This window comes from Macaca fascicularis, chromosome 8 (genome assembly GCF_037993035.2).
Source record: "Macaca fascicularis isolate 582-1 chromosome 8, T2T-MFA8v1.1".
NCBI classification, from domain to species: Eukaryota; Metazoa; Chordata; class Mammalia; order Primates; family Cercopithecidae; genus Macaca; species Macaca fascicularis.
Window position 1 is genome coordinate 97093045 of NC_088382.1, and position 15806 is coordinate 97108850.

At 33.6% G+C, this 15806-nt stretch overlaps 1 protein-coding gene across 2 annotated transcripts in view; it reads left to right on the forward strand.

Moving 5' to 3' along the window:
• Positions 1-15806, forward strand: part of CNBD1 (cyclic nucleotide binding domain containing 1) — a 785154-nt gene that overhangs the window by 486706 nt on the left and 282642 nt on the right. The gene's annotated exons all lie outside the window — the stretch shown is intronic.

A 15806-nucleotide genomic window follows, 5' to 3' on the forward strand; every position in this document is an offset into this window, starting at 1 on the left:
ATGAGGTTTTGCAATACCAGATGTGTTTATCCAAGTTCAGGAAGAAGTGTTAGCTATTGTACACACTGTCCCTTGTTCATCCAACAGGCAGTCCAAGGCAACTTGATTATCTACAAAAAAAAATTAGCAAGCGAGTTTAGAAAAGTTTGTTGGGCACCTATAGCCTTTGCAGTAAACTTAGCTATAGTAGCTAATGCTTGAGATAGAGTTTTAATCATAACCTTATTTCCATTTGTGCCAAGCCAATAAAGTTACATTCTACCAAAGATGCCCATTTAGAGGAATTTACACCATTTTGTCTACTCCATGGTATGTCATGGATGGCAGTTTTTAGTAATGGAATCTTTAAGGACTCAGAAAAGACCAGGCAGCCATCCAAACCCTCTGTGAGTCCATGCCTAACATTAAATTTATATCCTTTTAGATACCAATTTTGTTTTTCCAAGTCAGATACACATAACATTGCTTATTAAATAGGTTATTATAGGTGATTTGACTTGCATCAATCTTATGGAGTTCATTCAAATTGCATGTTCTAACATTTTCTTTTTTTATTGTACTTTAAGTTCTGGGGTACATATACAGAACATGCACGTTTGTTACATACATAGACACGTCCCATGGTGGTGTGCTGCACCCATCAACCCATCATTTATATTAGGTATTTCTCCTAATGCTATCCCTCCTCTATCCCCCAACCCCGCAACAGGCCCTGGTGTGTGATGTGCCCCTCCCTGTGTCCATGTGTTCTCATTGTTCAACTCCCACTTCTGAGTGAGAACATGAAGTGTCTGGTTTTCTGTTGTTGTGTTAGTTTACTGAGAATGATGGTTTCCAGCGTCATCCATGTCCCTGCAAAGGACATGAACTCATCTTTTTTACGGCCACATAGTATTCCATGGTATATATGTGCCACATTTTCTTTATCAAGTCTATCAATTGGGTTGGTTCCCAGTCTTTGCTATTGTGAACAGTGCCACAATAAACATACACATGCATGTGTCTTTATAGAATGATTTATCATCCTTTGGGTATATACCCAGTAATGGAATTGCTGGGTCAAATGGTATTTCTGGTTACAGATCCTTGAGGAATCACCACACTGTCTCCCACAATGGTTGAACTAATTTACACTCCCACCTACAGTTTAAAAGTGTTCGTATTTCTCCAGATCCTCTCCAGCATCTGTTGCTTCCTAACTTTTTAATGATCACCATTCTAACTGGCATGAGATGGTATCTTATTGTACTTTTGATTTGCATTTCTCTAATGACCAGTGATGATGAGATTTTTTTCATATGTTTGTTGGCTGCATAAATGTCTTCTTTTGTGAAGTGTCTGTTCATACTTTTCACCCACTTTTTGATGGGGTTGTTTTTTTGTTTTTTTTTTTCCTTGTGAATTTGTTTAAGTTCCTTGTGGATTTCTGTATATTAGCCCTTTGTCAGATGGATAGATTGCAAAAATTTTTTCCCATTCTGTAGGTTGCCTGTTCACTCTGATGATAGTTTGTTTTGCTGTTCAGAAGCTCTTTAATTTAATTAGATCCCATTTGTCAATTTTGGCTTTTGTTGCCATTGCTTTTCATGTTTTATTCATGAAGTCTTTGCCCATGCCTATGTCCTGAATGGTATTGCCTAGGAAATTTGGGGTTTGTGTGTTTTTTTAAACAAATGAAAAGTTTTGGACAAATCTTTGACAACCATTTGCTGGCTCAAATGCTTTTGTTGTTTTCTAAGCTGTTTCTCAACATATTGTTTTATTCCATTAGTTATTTTATAGATGTATTAGACTCTTTTGTTAATGAGAAAACTAGCTAAACATTTTGAATGTCTTGCTGACATTTAAAATTAATTTTTACTTGGAGAGATTATCTCATAAAATATTGTATATCACATATATTTATAAGTTTCTATATGTGTGTGTTATATATATGTATATACACACACACCTAATGTGTGGAAAAGATAACATTACTCAGAATATAATGTTGACCTTGATATTTTAGCCTGACGGTATGTATTTGACCACTCATAAACTTTGTAAAGTTTTTGTTTGTTTTGTAAGAAGAAGTTAATGTTTTTGCTTGAGTTAGGCTTTTAGATATTTTTTTTTCTCTAACAAAGGTATTAAACTGTTTTACTTTTTAATTCTTTCAAATCAAATTATCTTTTTATTTTCATTTTTTAAATATTTTAGCTTTTATGTTCAGGAGTACATATGCAAGTTTGTTTTATAGGTAAACAAATGACTCAGGTGTTTGGTGTACAGATTATTTTGTCACCTAGGTATCAAGCCTAGTTCCCATTAGTTATTTTTCCTGATCCTCTCTCCCTTCCCACCCTCCTCCTCTCTGATAGGTCCCAGTGTGTGTTGTTCTCCCTTAAGTGTTCATGTGTTCTTATTATTTAGCTCCCATTTACAAGTGAAAACATGCAGTATTTGGTTTTCTGTTCCTGCATTAGTTTGTAAGGATAATGTCCTCCAGTTCCATCCACATTCCTGCAAAGGACATGAGCTTATTCTCTTTTATGGCTCCATAGTATTCCATGGTATATATGTATCACATTTTCTTTATCCAGTCTATTGTTGATGGGCATTTAGGTTGATTCCATGTCTTTGCTACTATGAACACTGTTGCAATGAACATCGCTGTGCATGTGTCTGTATAATAGAACTATTTATATTCTTCTCGGTATATACCCAGTGTTGAGATTGCTGGATCAAATGGTAGTTCTTGTTTTAAGTCTTTGAGGGATTGCCACACTGCTTTTTATAATGGTTGAACCTAATTTATACTTGCACCAACAGTGTAAAAGTGTTCCTTTTTCTCCACAACCTCACCAGCATCTGTTATTTTTTTACTTTCTAGTAATTCAGTCAAAATGCTATTCTGACTGGTGTGAGATGACATCTTGTTGAGGTTTTGATTTTCTTTTCTCTAATTATTAGTGATATTGTGCTTTTTATCGTATGCTTGTTGACCGTGTGTATGTTAAAGTGTCTGTTTATGTCTTTTGCTCAGTTTTTGATGGTGTTGTTTGTTTTTTGCTTGTACATTTGTTTAAGTTACTTATAGATTCTAGATATTAGACCTTTGTCAGATGTGTAGTTAAACCATTTTAACTTGAAGATGGCAGAGTTGATTTTAGCCCATAAAAAAATCAGTAAAATGTTGAATATCATGTTTTCATTTTCAGATTTGCTATACTTGAAACCACTTGTTCCACTGTAAAATGTGATCCTTTGTGAATTTTATATTCATTGATTCAAAGGTTCTATGTTTACATTGCCATGCCATGTCTAACAATAAGGTCCACTTGTAAGTAGGGTTATTTGTTATTGGTAACAATAATCTCACACAATTTTGATGTATTTAGATTAAAAATTTCAATATAGTAACTTTGTTTTCCTGTCGTAGATTTTAAAATTAACATTAATATGGGTTTGTGCATGCCTCTATTAAAATATAACCAGAAGCAATTATTAGATTTCCAATAAATAATTGGTTTGCTGAACAATTACAACTCACAGGAAGCATTTACAAAGGAATTTTATAATGTCTCCCACATTCTTTATTATTTGTTCAGTTGGAGAAGTTCTTTTCCTGCCCTTTGAAAACTCGATGTAATGATTTTATGATCACTCTTAAGTTATAAAATGCCCTATAAATCATTTTTAGTTGCCAAATATTCTCAGTTGGGATAATAATAAATCTAGCCTGGTAAGAAGCCAGTATCCAGACTTCATTGTAGGTTGATAGGCCAGCTATATGTGTGTATTAATTTCCTTTTGCTACATAACAAATTACCATAAATTTAGCAGCTTTAAACAATACTCATTTATCATCTCACAGTTTTGTAGGTCAGATGTCTGGGCTGGTTCAACTGGGTTCTATTCTTAGAGTTTCACATGGCTAAAATCAAAGTGTTGGCCAAGCTGTGATCTAATTTTAGGGCTGTGGAGAAGAGTTCACCTCCAAGTCCATTCAAATTGGTAGATTTCATTTCCTTGCAGCTGCAGAACTGAAATCCCTGTTTTCTTGCTGGTTGTTACTTGAGGGTCACTCTCAGCCATCAGAGGCTGCTCCATCCATCTGGCCCTCTGCATCTCAGCAATGAAGAATTCCTTCTGTTCACCTTCTCTCTCATTTTGAATCTTTCTCTTCCCTGCCAGCTGAAGAAAACTCTTTGTGTTTAAAGAATTCATGTGATTGGGCTAGGCCCACCCAGATAACCTGCCCATTGTAAGGTTAACTGGTTAGAATCCTTAATTGCATCTGCAAAATCCCTGTACTGTATAATATAACATAATCACAAGAATAACACCATGGGCTGAAGGTCATGGGGGCCACTTTAGAACTCTGCTACCACAGTGCTGGAGGTCAGCAGTGGGTACGGAGAGCATGACAGGTATCTCTGCTTTCCACTGCCTTTCTATTTATGGTTCTGATTTCTGATTTCTCTGCTAGGAGGCAGCATGGGATACTGGGGAGAAGAGGATGGCAAACAAATAAGAAAGGAAGGGAAAATGTTCTTAATCGTTACTGTTATAAACTGTTTTTTCACTATGTGTTTGACAGTTGTTTCAAGCTAAGCCTTTTTAGTGAGCACCTTCAAAGAGTTTTGGATATCCCTTAATGTTGGGGAATATTCGCCTGTAATTCCTTAATAAGGTAGTACATTTTCCTCCCTGGGAATCCAGAGATAATTTCAGATTTCCTCTGCTGAGGGTACTTCACTCTCAGCCTCCTCTCTCACTAATATAATACCAGTGGGACTTTATCCTGGCTGTATTTTACACATGAGATTATATGTGGCCTACATCGGAAAGTCTACATAGGAAGACACTCCTATATTCTTTGTCTTCACAAACTTTGAGAGGACAGTCCAATTTCTGGGCAGCCACTTATGTAGCTTGTTTGTCAACTGTCAACTAGCTTGTCTCTTACCTTTACAAGGTCTAGTCAGACAATAGTGTACTCTACCGTGGTTTTTAACTTCTCAGAATGTATATAAAGCTCTTCAGGTGGGCTTTTTGAAGATCCCCTCTTTCAGTTGAGGTGATGAAGAGATATTTCTCATTATATCCCCTTGCAGATGGTGAGGCTTAGAACAGACTCTTCAGAGAAATCTGCTTCAAAAATCTTCTATTAATCTCTATTCTCAACATTTTTATACTTTCAATGTGCATTTCTGCTTCTCCACATCTATTAAAAAAAATTGGTACCTTGTTATGAGATGTACTGCCTTGGATTCTGAGCTGATTCTCCCACTTTTTAATTACCTTGGAGTATTCACTGTGTTCCACACATTATTCTACATACTTTATATGTTTTATCTAATCAAATGTTCACAACAACCCATTGAGAAATGTGCATTTAATGGCCCTACTTTGTAGATCAGGAGAATAAAGTATAGAAAGGTTAAGTGATATCAATGCTGTCTATCCAAAGGTCATGAGGGATACTTCTGTGGTTGACTGAATTGGGTTTGTTACTCACTGGGATGAGAGAGAACATACACTATGGGGAACCATAGATTGTCTCAGCAAAAGGACATTAAAAGAATATGTTGGCCGGACGTGGTGGCTCACACCTATAACCCCGCACTTTGGGAGGCAGAGGCAGGAAGATCATGAGGTCAGGAGTTTGATTGCCAACATAGTGAAACCCCATCTCAACTAAAAAGACAAAAATTAGCTGGGCATGGTGGCATGCACCTGTAGTCCCGGCTACTCAGGAGGCTGAGGCAGGAGAATCACTTGAACCCAGGAGGCGGAGGTTGCAGTGAGCCTAGATTACACCATTGCACCCCAGCCTGGGTGACAGAGCGAGACTCCATCTAAAAAAACAAAAAACAAAAAAACAAAAACAAGAGCATGTTATAGAATTTGGGTTTTAGTTGGGTGACTTGGGGAGTAGTCTAAGAAAGTAGAAATTTGTTCTCGATTGAATGCTGTCAAAAAGCAATATACCTCAATAAATCTTAAGTTTTGAAAGGGCAGACTAGAGTGAAGATAAGTATGTAATTAATAAAGAAGTAGATTGGGCGTGGCAGCTCATACCTGTAATTCCAACATTTTAGGAGGCTGAGGTGAGAATTGTTTGAGGCCACGAGATGGAGAACAGACTGGGCAACATAGTGAGACCCTGTCTCTAAAAAAATAGTAAAAAGTTAGCTGGGCATGCTGCCTCACACCTGCAGTCCCGGCTACTTGGTGGACTAAGGCAGGAGGATCCCTTGAACCAGGAGTTTGAGGCTGCACTGAGCTATGATTCAGCCACTTCACTCCAGCCTGGGTGACAGAACATAAACCTATCTCAAAAAGAGAGGGAGACAGAGACAGAGAGAGAGAGAGATAGCGAGAGAGAGAGAGAGAGATAGCACCTCTATATTAGCCAAAAGATGGATATTTAGTATTTTTGTAGGTGTCAAGCTGACTTTGCTTTTGTCTGTGCTTAGACAAAATTATGAAATGACTTGCTTGTCTCATTTTGTGCTTATGGACAGCATATCGGAGGGTTACATTCTGTGCAAATCTGCCATAGGAGAATTATGTGGCCAACTGAACATGCCAGGCCAGCTTCCAAATGACAGATTCGGCTTCCCTCCCCTCCCTCTTTTCCTTCTCATGACTTGCTTAATATTACAGAGCTATTAAGAGTTGCAACCAGGAATCAAACCCTAACACTCTGTCTCCAGGATCCATATTACAATGGCTATACTTTACTAATAGTTTAGCTGATAACTCAATCATCTTTCTAATCCATTATCCTCAGGTAGTTATTTTATTCCATATATTTTAGCCATAATTGTATAAATTTTGGCTAGATTTTTGGCTAAATAATATTTAATAATGGGCTTCAATGTTCACATGTATTTAGGAAGGAACCATATTTTTCTTTGACTAGGATTCATTACATTGATATAGCTAAGAATCCTTGAACTCAAGTGTAAGATTTGGTTTCCTAGGTCAATTCTACCATTCCCCACATGCTGTTTGAGTCACCTATGTTCTTTCTTGAGATTGAAAAGAGTTACAATATACAGTTATACTGTGTTTTATACTTACCCATGTAATTACCTCTGCTCATGCTCTTTATTTTTCATGTGGAACTGAATTACCACATACTGTCCTTCAGTTTCAGTCTGAAGATCTTATTTCTCGTACAGCAACTCTGCAGGTGACAAGTTCTCTCAGTCTTTATTTATCTGGAAACTTCTTTATTTCTTTTTCATGTTTGAAGATTAGTTTTGTTAGATTTAGAATTCTTGGCTGATAGTCTTTTTCTTTCAGCACTTTGAGCATGTTATTCCTCCTCCTTCTGGCCACTATAGTTTCTAATGAGAAATTGCTGTTAATACCATTGAGTATCATTTGTGGATGATTTGTCACTTTTCTAGTGCTGCTTTCAAGATTTTGTTTTTGTTTTTTGACAATTTGTGATGGTCCTGTTGTAGATATCTTTTAGTTTATCCTACTTGTCATTTTTCTGAGGTTCTTAAATCTATACGCTGATGTTTCCCATCAAATGCTAGTTTTCTGTCATTATTTCTGGTTCCTCACTTGATAAATAGTAAATATTTTATAATATTTGTTCACAATCCACTGATTTCCAAATTTCTTCAGAAACTCTGGGTTGATTTTCTGTTTTAGAGTCACCATAAACACTGTCTTCAAGATTGAGTTCTTAGAAGATTATGATAGGTAGAAAAGAATCTATGCTATTATAAACAATGATGACATTGAAAATCAGTCAATCTAGTAATAGCTTTTTTGTTACATAGTACTTTATTTGTCCACAAATAAGTGACCTTTTTTCTTTTTTTTAAATTTATTTATTATTATTATTATACTTTAAGTTCTAGGGTACATGTGCATAACGTGCAGGTTTGTTACATATGTATACTTGTGCCATGTTGCTGTGCTGCACCCATCAACTCGTCAGCACCCATCAACTCGTCATTTACATCAGGTATAACTCCCAATGCAATCCCTCCCCCCTCCCCCCTCCCCATGATAGGCCCCGGTGTGTGATGTTCCCCTTCCCGAGTCCAAGTGATCTCATTGTTCAGTTTCCACCTATGAGTGAGAACATGCGGTGTTTGGTTTTCTGTTCTTGTGATAGTTTGCTAAGAATGATGGTTTCCAGCTGCATCCATATCCCTACAAAGGACACAAACTCATCCTTTTTTATAGCTGCATAGTATTCCATGGTGTATATGTGCCACATTTTCTTAATCCAGTCTGTCACTGATGGACATTTGGGTTGATTCCAAGTCTTTGCTATTGTGAATAGTGCTGCAATAAACATACGTGTGCATGTGTCTTTAAGTGACCTTTTTTCTGATGCTCTTACCTATCAATGATTATTAAAATTCTCAAACTTTTATGTGGCAAAATTATTAATAATTTAGGTTCAATCACCTCATATATGCCAAATTTTCACTAGATATCTAGAACAAATTTATTTCTGTATGTAAGTTATGTTTCCTTTTTATAGATGGTATAAGCCATGGTATTTTCCACTTTTTTTGGGTTCCAGGATGAGCAATGTCAACTTTGCATATAACTGTGGTAGCTTCCTTTACCTGAGTAAACTCATGTGATTATTTTCTTCCTTTTTCTGCCTACCTTACATTTGTTACTTTAATTAGTTTTAATTAATACTTAAGTGATATTGTTTATTACAGTAGTTAGATTATAACTTTTTATTCTACATACTTTATGTGTACTTTTAAAAATTACGACTGTATCAAGTATTCGGATGGATGAATTCTTCCAGTAATAAATAAAGGCTGAGCTTACATATTTTTAAATTGGAAGTTGTGGGTTTAATTATTGGCTCATATTTTTCTCTCAAGAAAAAAAGCAAATGTTATTGAAAAGTGGACTTTTCTGAAAATGATGATTAATGACCAATGATACTTCAACTGACCCAGAATTATAGAAGTATTAGTTTAATGGTGATGCCACTGATCACTTAGGCAATATCGAAATGTATTGTTGACCCTAACTGCAAGTAACATGTTTTGGAGTGCTGCTAGGCAGAATTTTTTTAAGGCATTATCACAAGCCCTTGATGCATCTCTCACTTACCTAAACATGAAACATTTTGAGACCAATAATTAGTTCGGTTTTAATTCTTAACATTCACAGATTTTGATTTTACACTCTTGTAATTATGATGCCTTAAATGTAATTGGTTTTTCAGCAAGGACTTTAGATGACAGCTATATAAAGTTATAGGTTGTGTATCTTCACTTAGCAAATACTTTGTATGCTCCAAAATTCTAATTATCTGTAGATGAAAGAAAATTATAATAAATGTTAGCTTATAGGAAATTGCCAATTCAGGCCAGAAAGCCTAACTGGTTTAGCAAACAATATTAGTCAGATATCAAGTTCAAAACAACCAAATGTTATATTTAAAAATATGTGTATTTTTAGGATAAGTTTATATGAAATTTCAGGCCAACTTTCTGTGTAAACCTTAAACTTCAATATTTTTAGATAGAACCCAAGTCTATGCCTATACAAATGTAATTTTATAAACTTGTTATCACATATTTCCTGATGAATTTTCATATTTGTATTGCAAAACGTTGCTTAATTGTTAGAAACTACAACAGTTTGCATCTGATGAATTCAGTGTTGCAGCTACTGGTAATTCCAACTAGGCTTTTATAGTATATACATTTCTCTCTTTTGGTTGATTATATTATTTGGCAAAACTAATCCCCTAAAAAATTCCTTACAAAATAATTCATAAAAAAAGAAAATCAGAATGTAGGCAATAATGTGCCCCGTCAACATGTACATGACAGCTATTTCCAATATGAAGCATAACCACTGGAATATAATCATAACGGTGAATATTTACTGTGCACTTCATCTGTCTGTTACTGTGCAATAGTGTTTTTCTTGGGTATTTCTGATATCAAATCGTGGTGGATTGCTAAATTTTGATTTTTACTCAATTTTTAGGATGGCTGTAATAAAATAAAATGTGTTTCCTAAGAAATTTGATAAAATTCACAGAGTTATGCACAAATGATAAAAAAAATACCACATTTAAGATACAGTTCCTTAAACCAAGATCCTAATAAGGATAACTTTAGTATAACAAACTATTACTGAGGATTTTCATTTTCATTGCCAATTTTTACATGCTCAAAAGGGTTCTAGACTGGTACACCTTGTATGGAAAAGATTAGGGACTGAACAACTCCCACTTTTGTCTTCATCAGTACCGAGGCACGTTAAACTTCCCAGCCTCTCTTGCAGTTAGATTGGAGCCATGTAACTGGCTCTGGTTAACAGAATAGAGGGAACATATTATTGCCTGGCCATGAAATATATGATTTTTCTATGATCTCACTCACTGTCTGGAAATGAAGTACTCCAAAATAGCAGAATCATATGATGATGACAACCTAGACCTTGGAATTCTTTTCTTGGATTGAATTGCTCAGAAAAATAGCTTAGCTAGAAACATCTGTATTGGACTTTGTGTAAGTGACAAATAAACATTTGTTGAATTAGGCAACCAAGATTTTAGTTTGTTATAGCAACTACCAAGTGCTACACTGAGTCATACAACTGGCACAAACTCAAGGTTTTCTGAGGAGTTCTCAAAAAAAGTAATGATTTCTGGATTAGAACATAAAATAAATATGCTTTTTGTGATTATTCTTTTGTTCTTAACATTTAGAAATCTTCCACTCAAAAATAATTATACAGTACATTTAGAAATGAAAATATATGTGCATAAAGAAGGTATATGCTATTGCATCTAAGTTTTAATATGGTTTTTGAATGGTATTATAAGGACATATGTACATGAATTCAGCTCTTAGTTTTTTAATTAATGCACTTTCACAATCCTCTGACAACGTTGTTTTTAAAAACAGCTGATAGTTTAGTTACAAATTTCCAGGAACTTAACAAATGTCATAGGGTAAGCTGTGTGCTGTCTGTTAACACATAGGGAGGTAAGTAGAATTTAGCACATTTCAAAGATAAAGCAAAAAGTTAGACAAACCGATAATCAAAATTAACTTTTGTAAACTATATTAGATAAATGCCCACCAAGACTTAATAGAACAAGGCTTAGAAATATCTGTAGATAAATGTATCAGTGAATTTACTGAGAAAGTTTACAATGACCATCTTTTCCAAAAGCATAGCATTCCTTATAAGTTTTTATATCTAGTTTGGGTATCACACAGATTCTATTTTCTTAGGCTATCATAGGAACTGAATCAAAGTTATTAGATTGGAATATTGGTATAGAAACCATTCCAAAGCTTCAAAGAAATGAATGAAATTCCTTATGTCTTGCAAGATAAAACTTTCATCTATTATTTTTAAAATGTCTGCATAAATGAAATCCTCAAAAATTACTTATAGTTACATTATATGAGAAGTTAAATTTGAGTTGAAGTTTTCAATTTCTCTTGCAAAGGAACACTGAATTCTGTCACTAAATACTTTCCTGATATGCATTTGGAAAATATATTCAAGATCCCATGTCTGTATTTTTTCAGGCCTTGGATTTACTCAGACTATATTGATAAAAGAGAAATAGATTTCTTGCAGGAAGAATTGTACTTTCTGTGATAAAAATTTAATAGGCTAATATTTAATTATGTTGATTAGCAAATTTAAAAATTATGCAATATGAAGGATTATAACATCAAATAAAAGCAGAGATGAACTTTTTAGTTCAAAGATTCAGCAGCGTGTTCTATCACTTACTGTAGATTGTGACTATAAAGGAAATATAGTTTAGATGAGCTCTCAGTTCACACTGCTTCAGTGCATTACCATGGGCTGGGTGGCTTAAACAACAAACGTTTATTTTCCCATAGTTTTGGAGGGTAAGAAGTCCAAGATGAAGTCCCTGGCTGATCTGGTGTCTAGTGAGGGTACATCCCTGGTTTGCAAAAATAGCTGTCTTCTCCTTGTATTCTCACATGGCTGAGAATAGAGAGCAAGCTCTTATAAGGGTACTAATTTGTGAGAGCTCGACCTTCAGCACCTAATTACTTGCCAAAAGAAACCTACTAATACCATCACATTGGAGGTTAGGATTTCAACCTATGAATTTTTGAGGGACATAATCATTCAGCCCATGACACATACTAACTTTTTGGACAGTAAAAACTGGCCTAAAATTAATTATCTTCTAAAAATATCCTGACAGATGTGAAACCACATAGTAATATGCTTGGAACACATTTGGACATATGTATTCATAGAGTTCTATATTTGGGTACTTTCATAGAAATCTTTACCTTAATTTAATAGCTAAAGCAGCGATTATTTACTATATTAAAGTGTTTTTCTGCATCATTTCATTTCATCTTAATGAAAATTTTAGTTAAGTTTATTAAACCCATTTTATAGGTAAGGCAACAAAAGCTTATAAAGCATAAGTAACTTGCACAAATACATAGAAATTTGTAAGTGTCGGAGCCAGAATTCAGACCCAATTCTGTCCAGATCCCATGCTGTTACTCAAGCTTCCTATTTTATAGATTAAAAATCAGAACCTTAGAAAGAAGAAATAATTTACTTGAGGACACATGTCTAACCACTATTAGAGCACATCTTGTAACCCAACTATTCTGGCTCATATGCAATACTAAGTGTTGATATTTGTATGTTTAATTTACATAAAAATATCCATGAGAAATAGATCTTGATGACTAGAGAATTGCATTCATTTTTTATGAAAAAATAAAAGAGAAACATTAGTAAATAATATAATGGTCATAAAAGTGCAAATTAAATTAATAATGAAATATTATTGCACTGTCAGATACCAACAAAGTTTTTTTAAAGAAGCACATTTATAATATTTGTAAAATTACATTGATAGAATCTGTTTTATATATAAAGAATGCAATAATTTTCTAAAAAAATAAGGGAGGTGAAGTAGAATTATAGAAACACAGGTGTAATACATTATCTAGAGCTTAGTAGCAAATCCTCAGAAAAATTCTGAGTAAAAGGAAAATACACAAAAAATACTTAAATGTGACCAAATGATTTACCAGAAACAAATTAGAAACATCTACTAAGTGGTAAAATCTAGATTAGGACAAAAATGTCTGACCTCATCCACTGGTACCACTTGGGAGATTTTAGATAATGCAAGACAATAATATAAACTAGTAAGGATAAACTTAGAAAAAAGAACCAAATATCTGTATTTGCTTATTATAATTACATACACAAACAAGAATATTTATTACTAGCTAAATGATTAATATAATTTAATAACTTGTACTAATACTAATAATATTAAAATGCCAAATGTCAAGATAGAAATGCAAAATGTAATAGCTTCTCTAGCTAAATAGTATTACAGTTGGAAATGTATATCTAATTACAGTTAGAAATGTATGTAGAAATAGTATATACAGTTAGAAATGGAAATGATAATAGTTGAAAATAAGAGTGTTCATGGCACCTTTGTTGAATATCAGTTGATCATATATACATGGATTTATTTCTGTATTTTATATTGTGTTCTATTAGTCTATATGATTGCCTTTATACAATACCATACTGTTTTGATTACTGTAGCTTTGTAAGGTATTTTGAAAGCAGGTGGTATGATGTTTCCAACTTCATCCTTCTTTCTCCAGATTGATTTGGTTATTTGTAATCTTTTATGGTTCCATATGAAATATAAAATTGTTTTGTCTATTTCTGAAAAAAAAAAACCTTTAGGATTTTAATAGAAATTTTATTGACTCTATAGGTCTCATTGGGTAATAGGGACATTTTTATAATATTATCTTCCAATCTGTGAACATGAGATGTCTTTGCATTTGTTTGTGTTCTTTAATTTCTTTATTTGGTGTTTTGTAGTTTTCAGTAAACAAGTCTTTTACCTTCTTAGCTATGTTTATTCTAAGTATTTTATTTTATTTTATTTTATTTTATTTTAGTGCTGTTGTAGATGGAGTTGTTTTACTAATTTAATCTCTACAAAAATAGCATTGAAAAATTGGATATCCACATTCAAGAATAAAATTGGACCCTTATCTTGCACTGCACTTAATAATCAACTAAAAATGGACTAAAGACATAAATGTAAGAATTGTAATGTAAAACTCTTAGAAGAATACATACAGAAAAATATTTTCGCATTTGTCTTGGCAATGACTTAATAGATGTGACACCAAAAGCACAGGTAACAAAAACAAAAATAAACCAGTGGGACTACATCAAACTAGAAAACGTTTGCACAGCAAAGGAACCAATCACCAGTGCAAAGGCAACCTATAGAATGGGAGAAAATATTGGAAACTGTGCATCTGATAAAAGGTTAATCTCCAAAATATATAAAACAATATTCCAATTCAATAGCTAAAAATAATAGCCCAATTTAAAAATAGGATAAAGACTTGAATATACATTTCTCTAAAAAAGACATACAAATGGCCAACACGTGTATTTTTAAAACGTCCAATGCCACTAATCATCAGGAAAATGCAAATCAAAACCACAATGAAATATTACCTCATACCTATTAGCATTGCTTATATTTAAAAAACACAAAAGAAAAGTGTTGACAAGGATGTGGAGAAACTGGACTTTTTGCACCCTGTTGTTGGGAGCACAAATTGGTGTAGCCACTATGGAAAACAGTATGGACGTCCCTTAAACAATTAACAGTAGACCATTTGATCTAGCATCCCACTTCTAGATATTTTCTACAGGAATTTTAATTGGGATCTCAAAGAGATATTAGCAGTACCATGTTAATTGCAGCATTATGCATAATAGCTAATATCTGGGAAATTATTTATAGATAAATAAATTAAAATATGTACATAAAATGGAATGCTATTCAGCCTTAAAAAGGAAATTCTGCAATGTGTAATAGGATAGATGAGCCTTAGAACATTATGCTACATGAAATAAGCCTGTCACAGAATACCCAAACCTGACCACTCATACGAGGTATCTAAAATGGTCAAATTTATAGAATTCAAAAGTGGAATGGTGGTTACAAGGGGTTGAGGCATGGGAAATGGGAACCTACTAATCCATGGGCATAAAGTTTCAGTTATACAAGATAAATAAGTTCTATAGATCTGCTGTACAACATTCTACCTATAGTCATCAATATTGTATTGTATACTTAAAAATTTGTGTTGAGGGTATATCTCATGTTAAGTGTTCTTATCATGATAATATAACATTTTAAAAAATAAGTAGAAGAGTGACTCAACCACAGTCAGTCTATATTAAAACAACTATAAAAATTGTATTAAATAATATAAAACAAATAAATATAGACATATAATTTATCCTTTGATTAACAAAATATCACCTTTTCCAAAATGTTCGTGGAATTTAATACAGCTCTGTTCAGCATTTTGGCACTTCCTATGGACTTCCAGCTAACTGGTTAGATACAAAATAGGTAAGATGATTTTGCATTCATATGAAACAATGAATACCAGCAATTTAGAAAAAATAATTACCAATTTAAAATATCAGCAAGAAACATAATATTACTACAAAAAACATAATTTGATCAGAAGAAAGGATCAAATCAATCCATATAATTATAGGATTTTCCTTGTGGACAAATGATCACTCTTACATGTCATTAGAGGGGGTGTAAAGTGTTACATTGTTTCTAGAATAAGCTCTGACAATATTATTTTTTTATTGTAAAGCATAACCCCTCTGATTCAGCAATGTAATTTTAGGGTTCTATTCTGTAGGAAAATAATTACCAAAAAATGAGTATTTATTTCATAACTTCTTTTGTT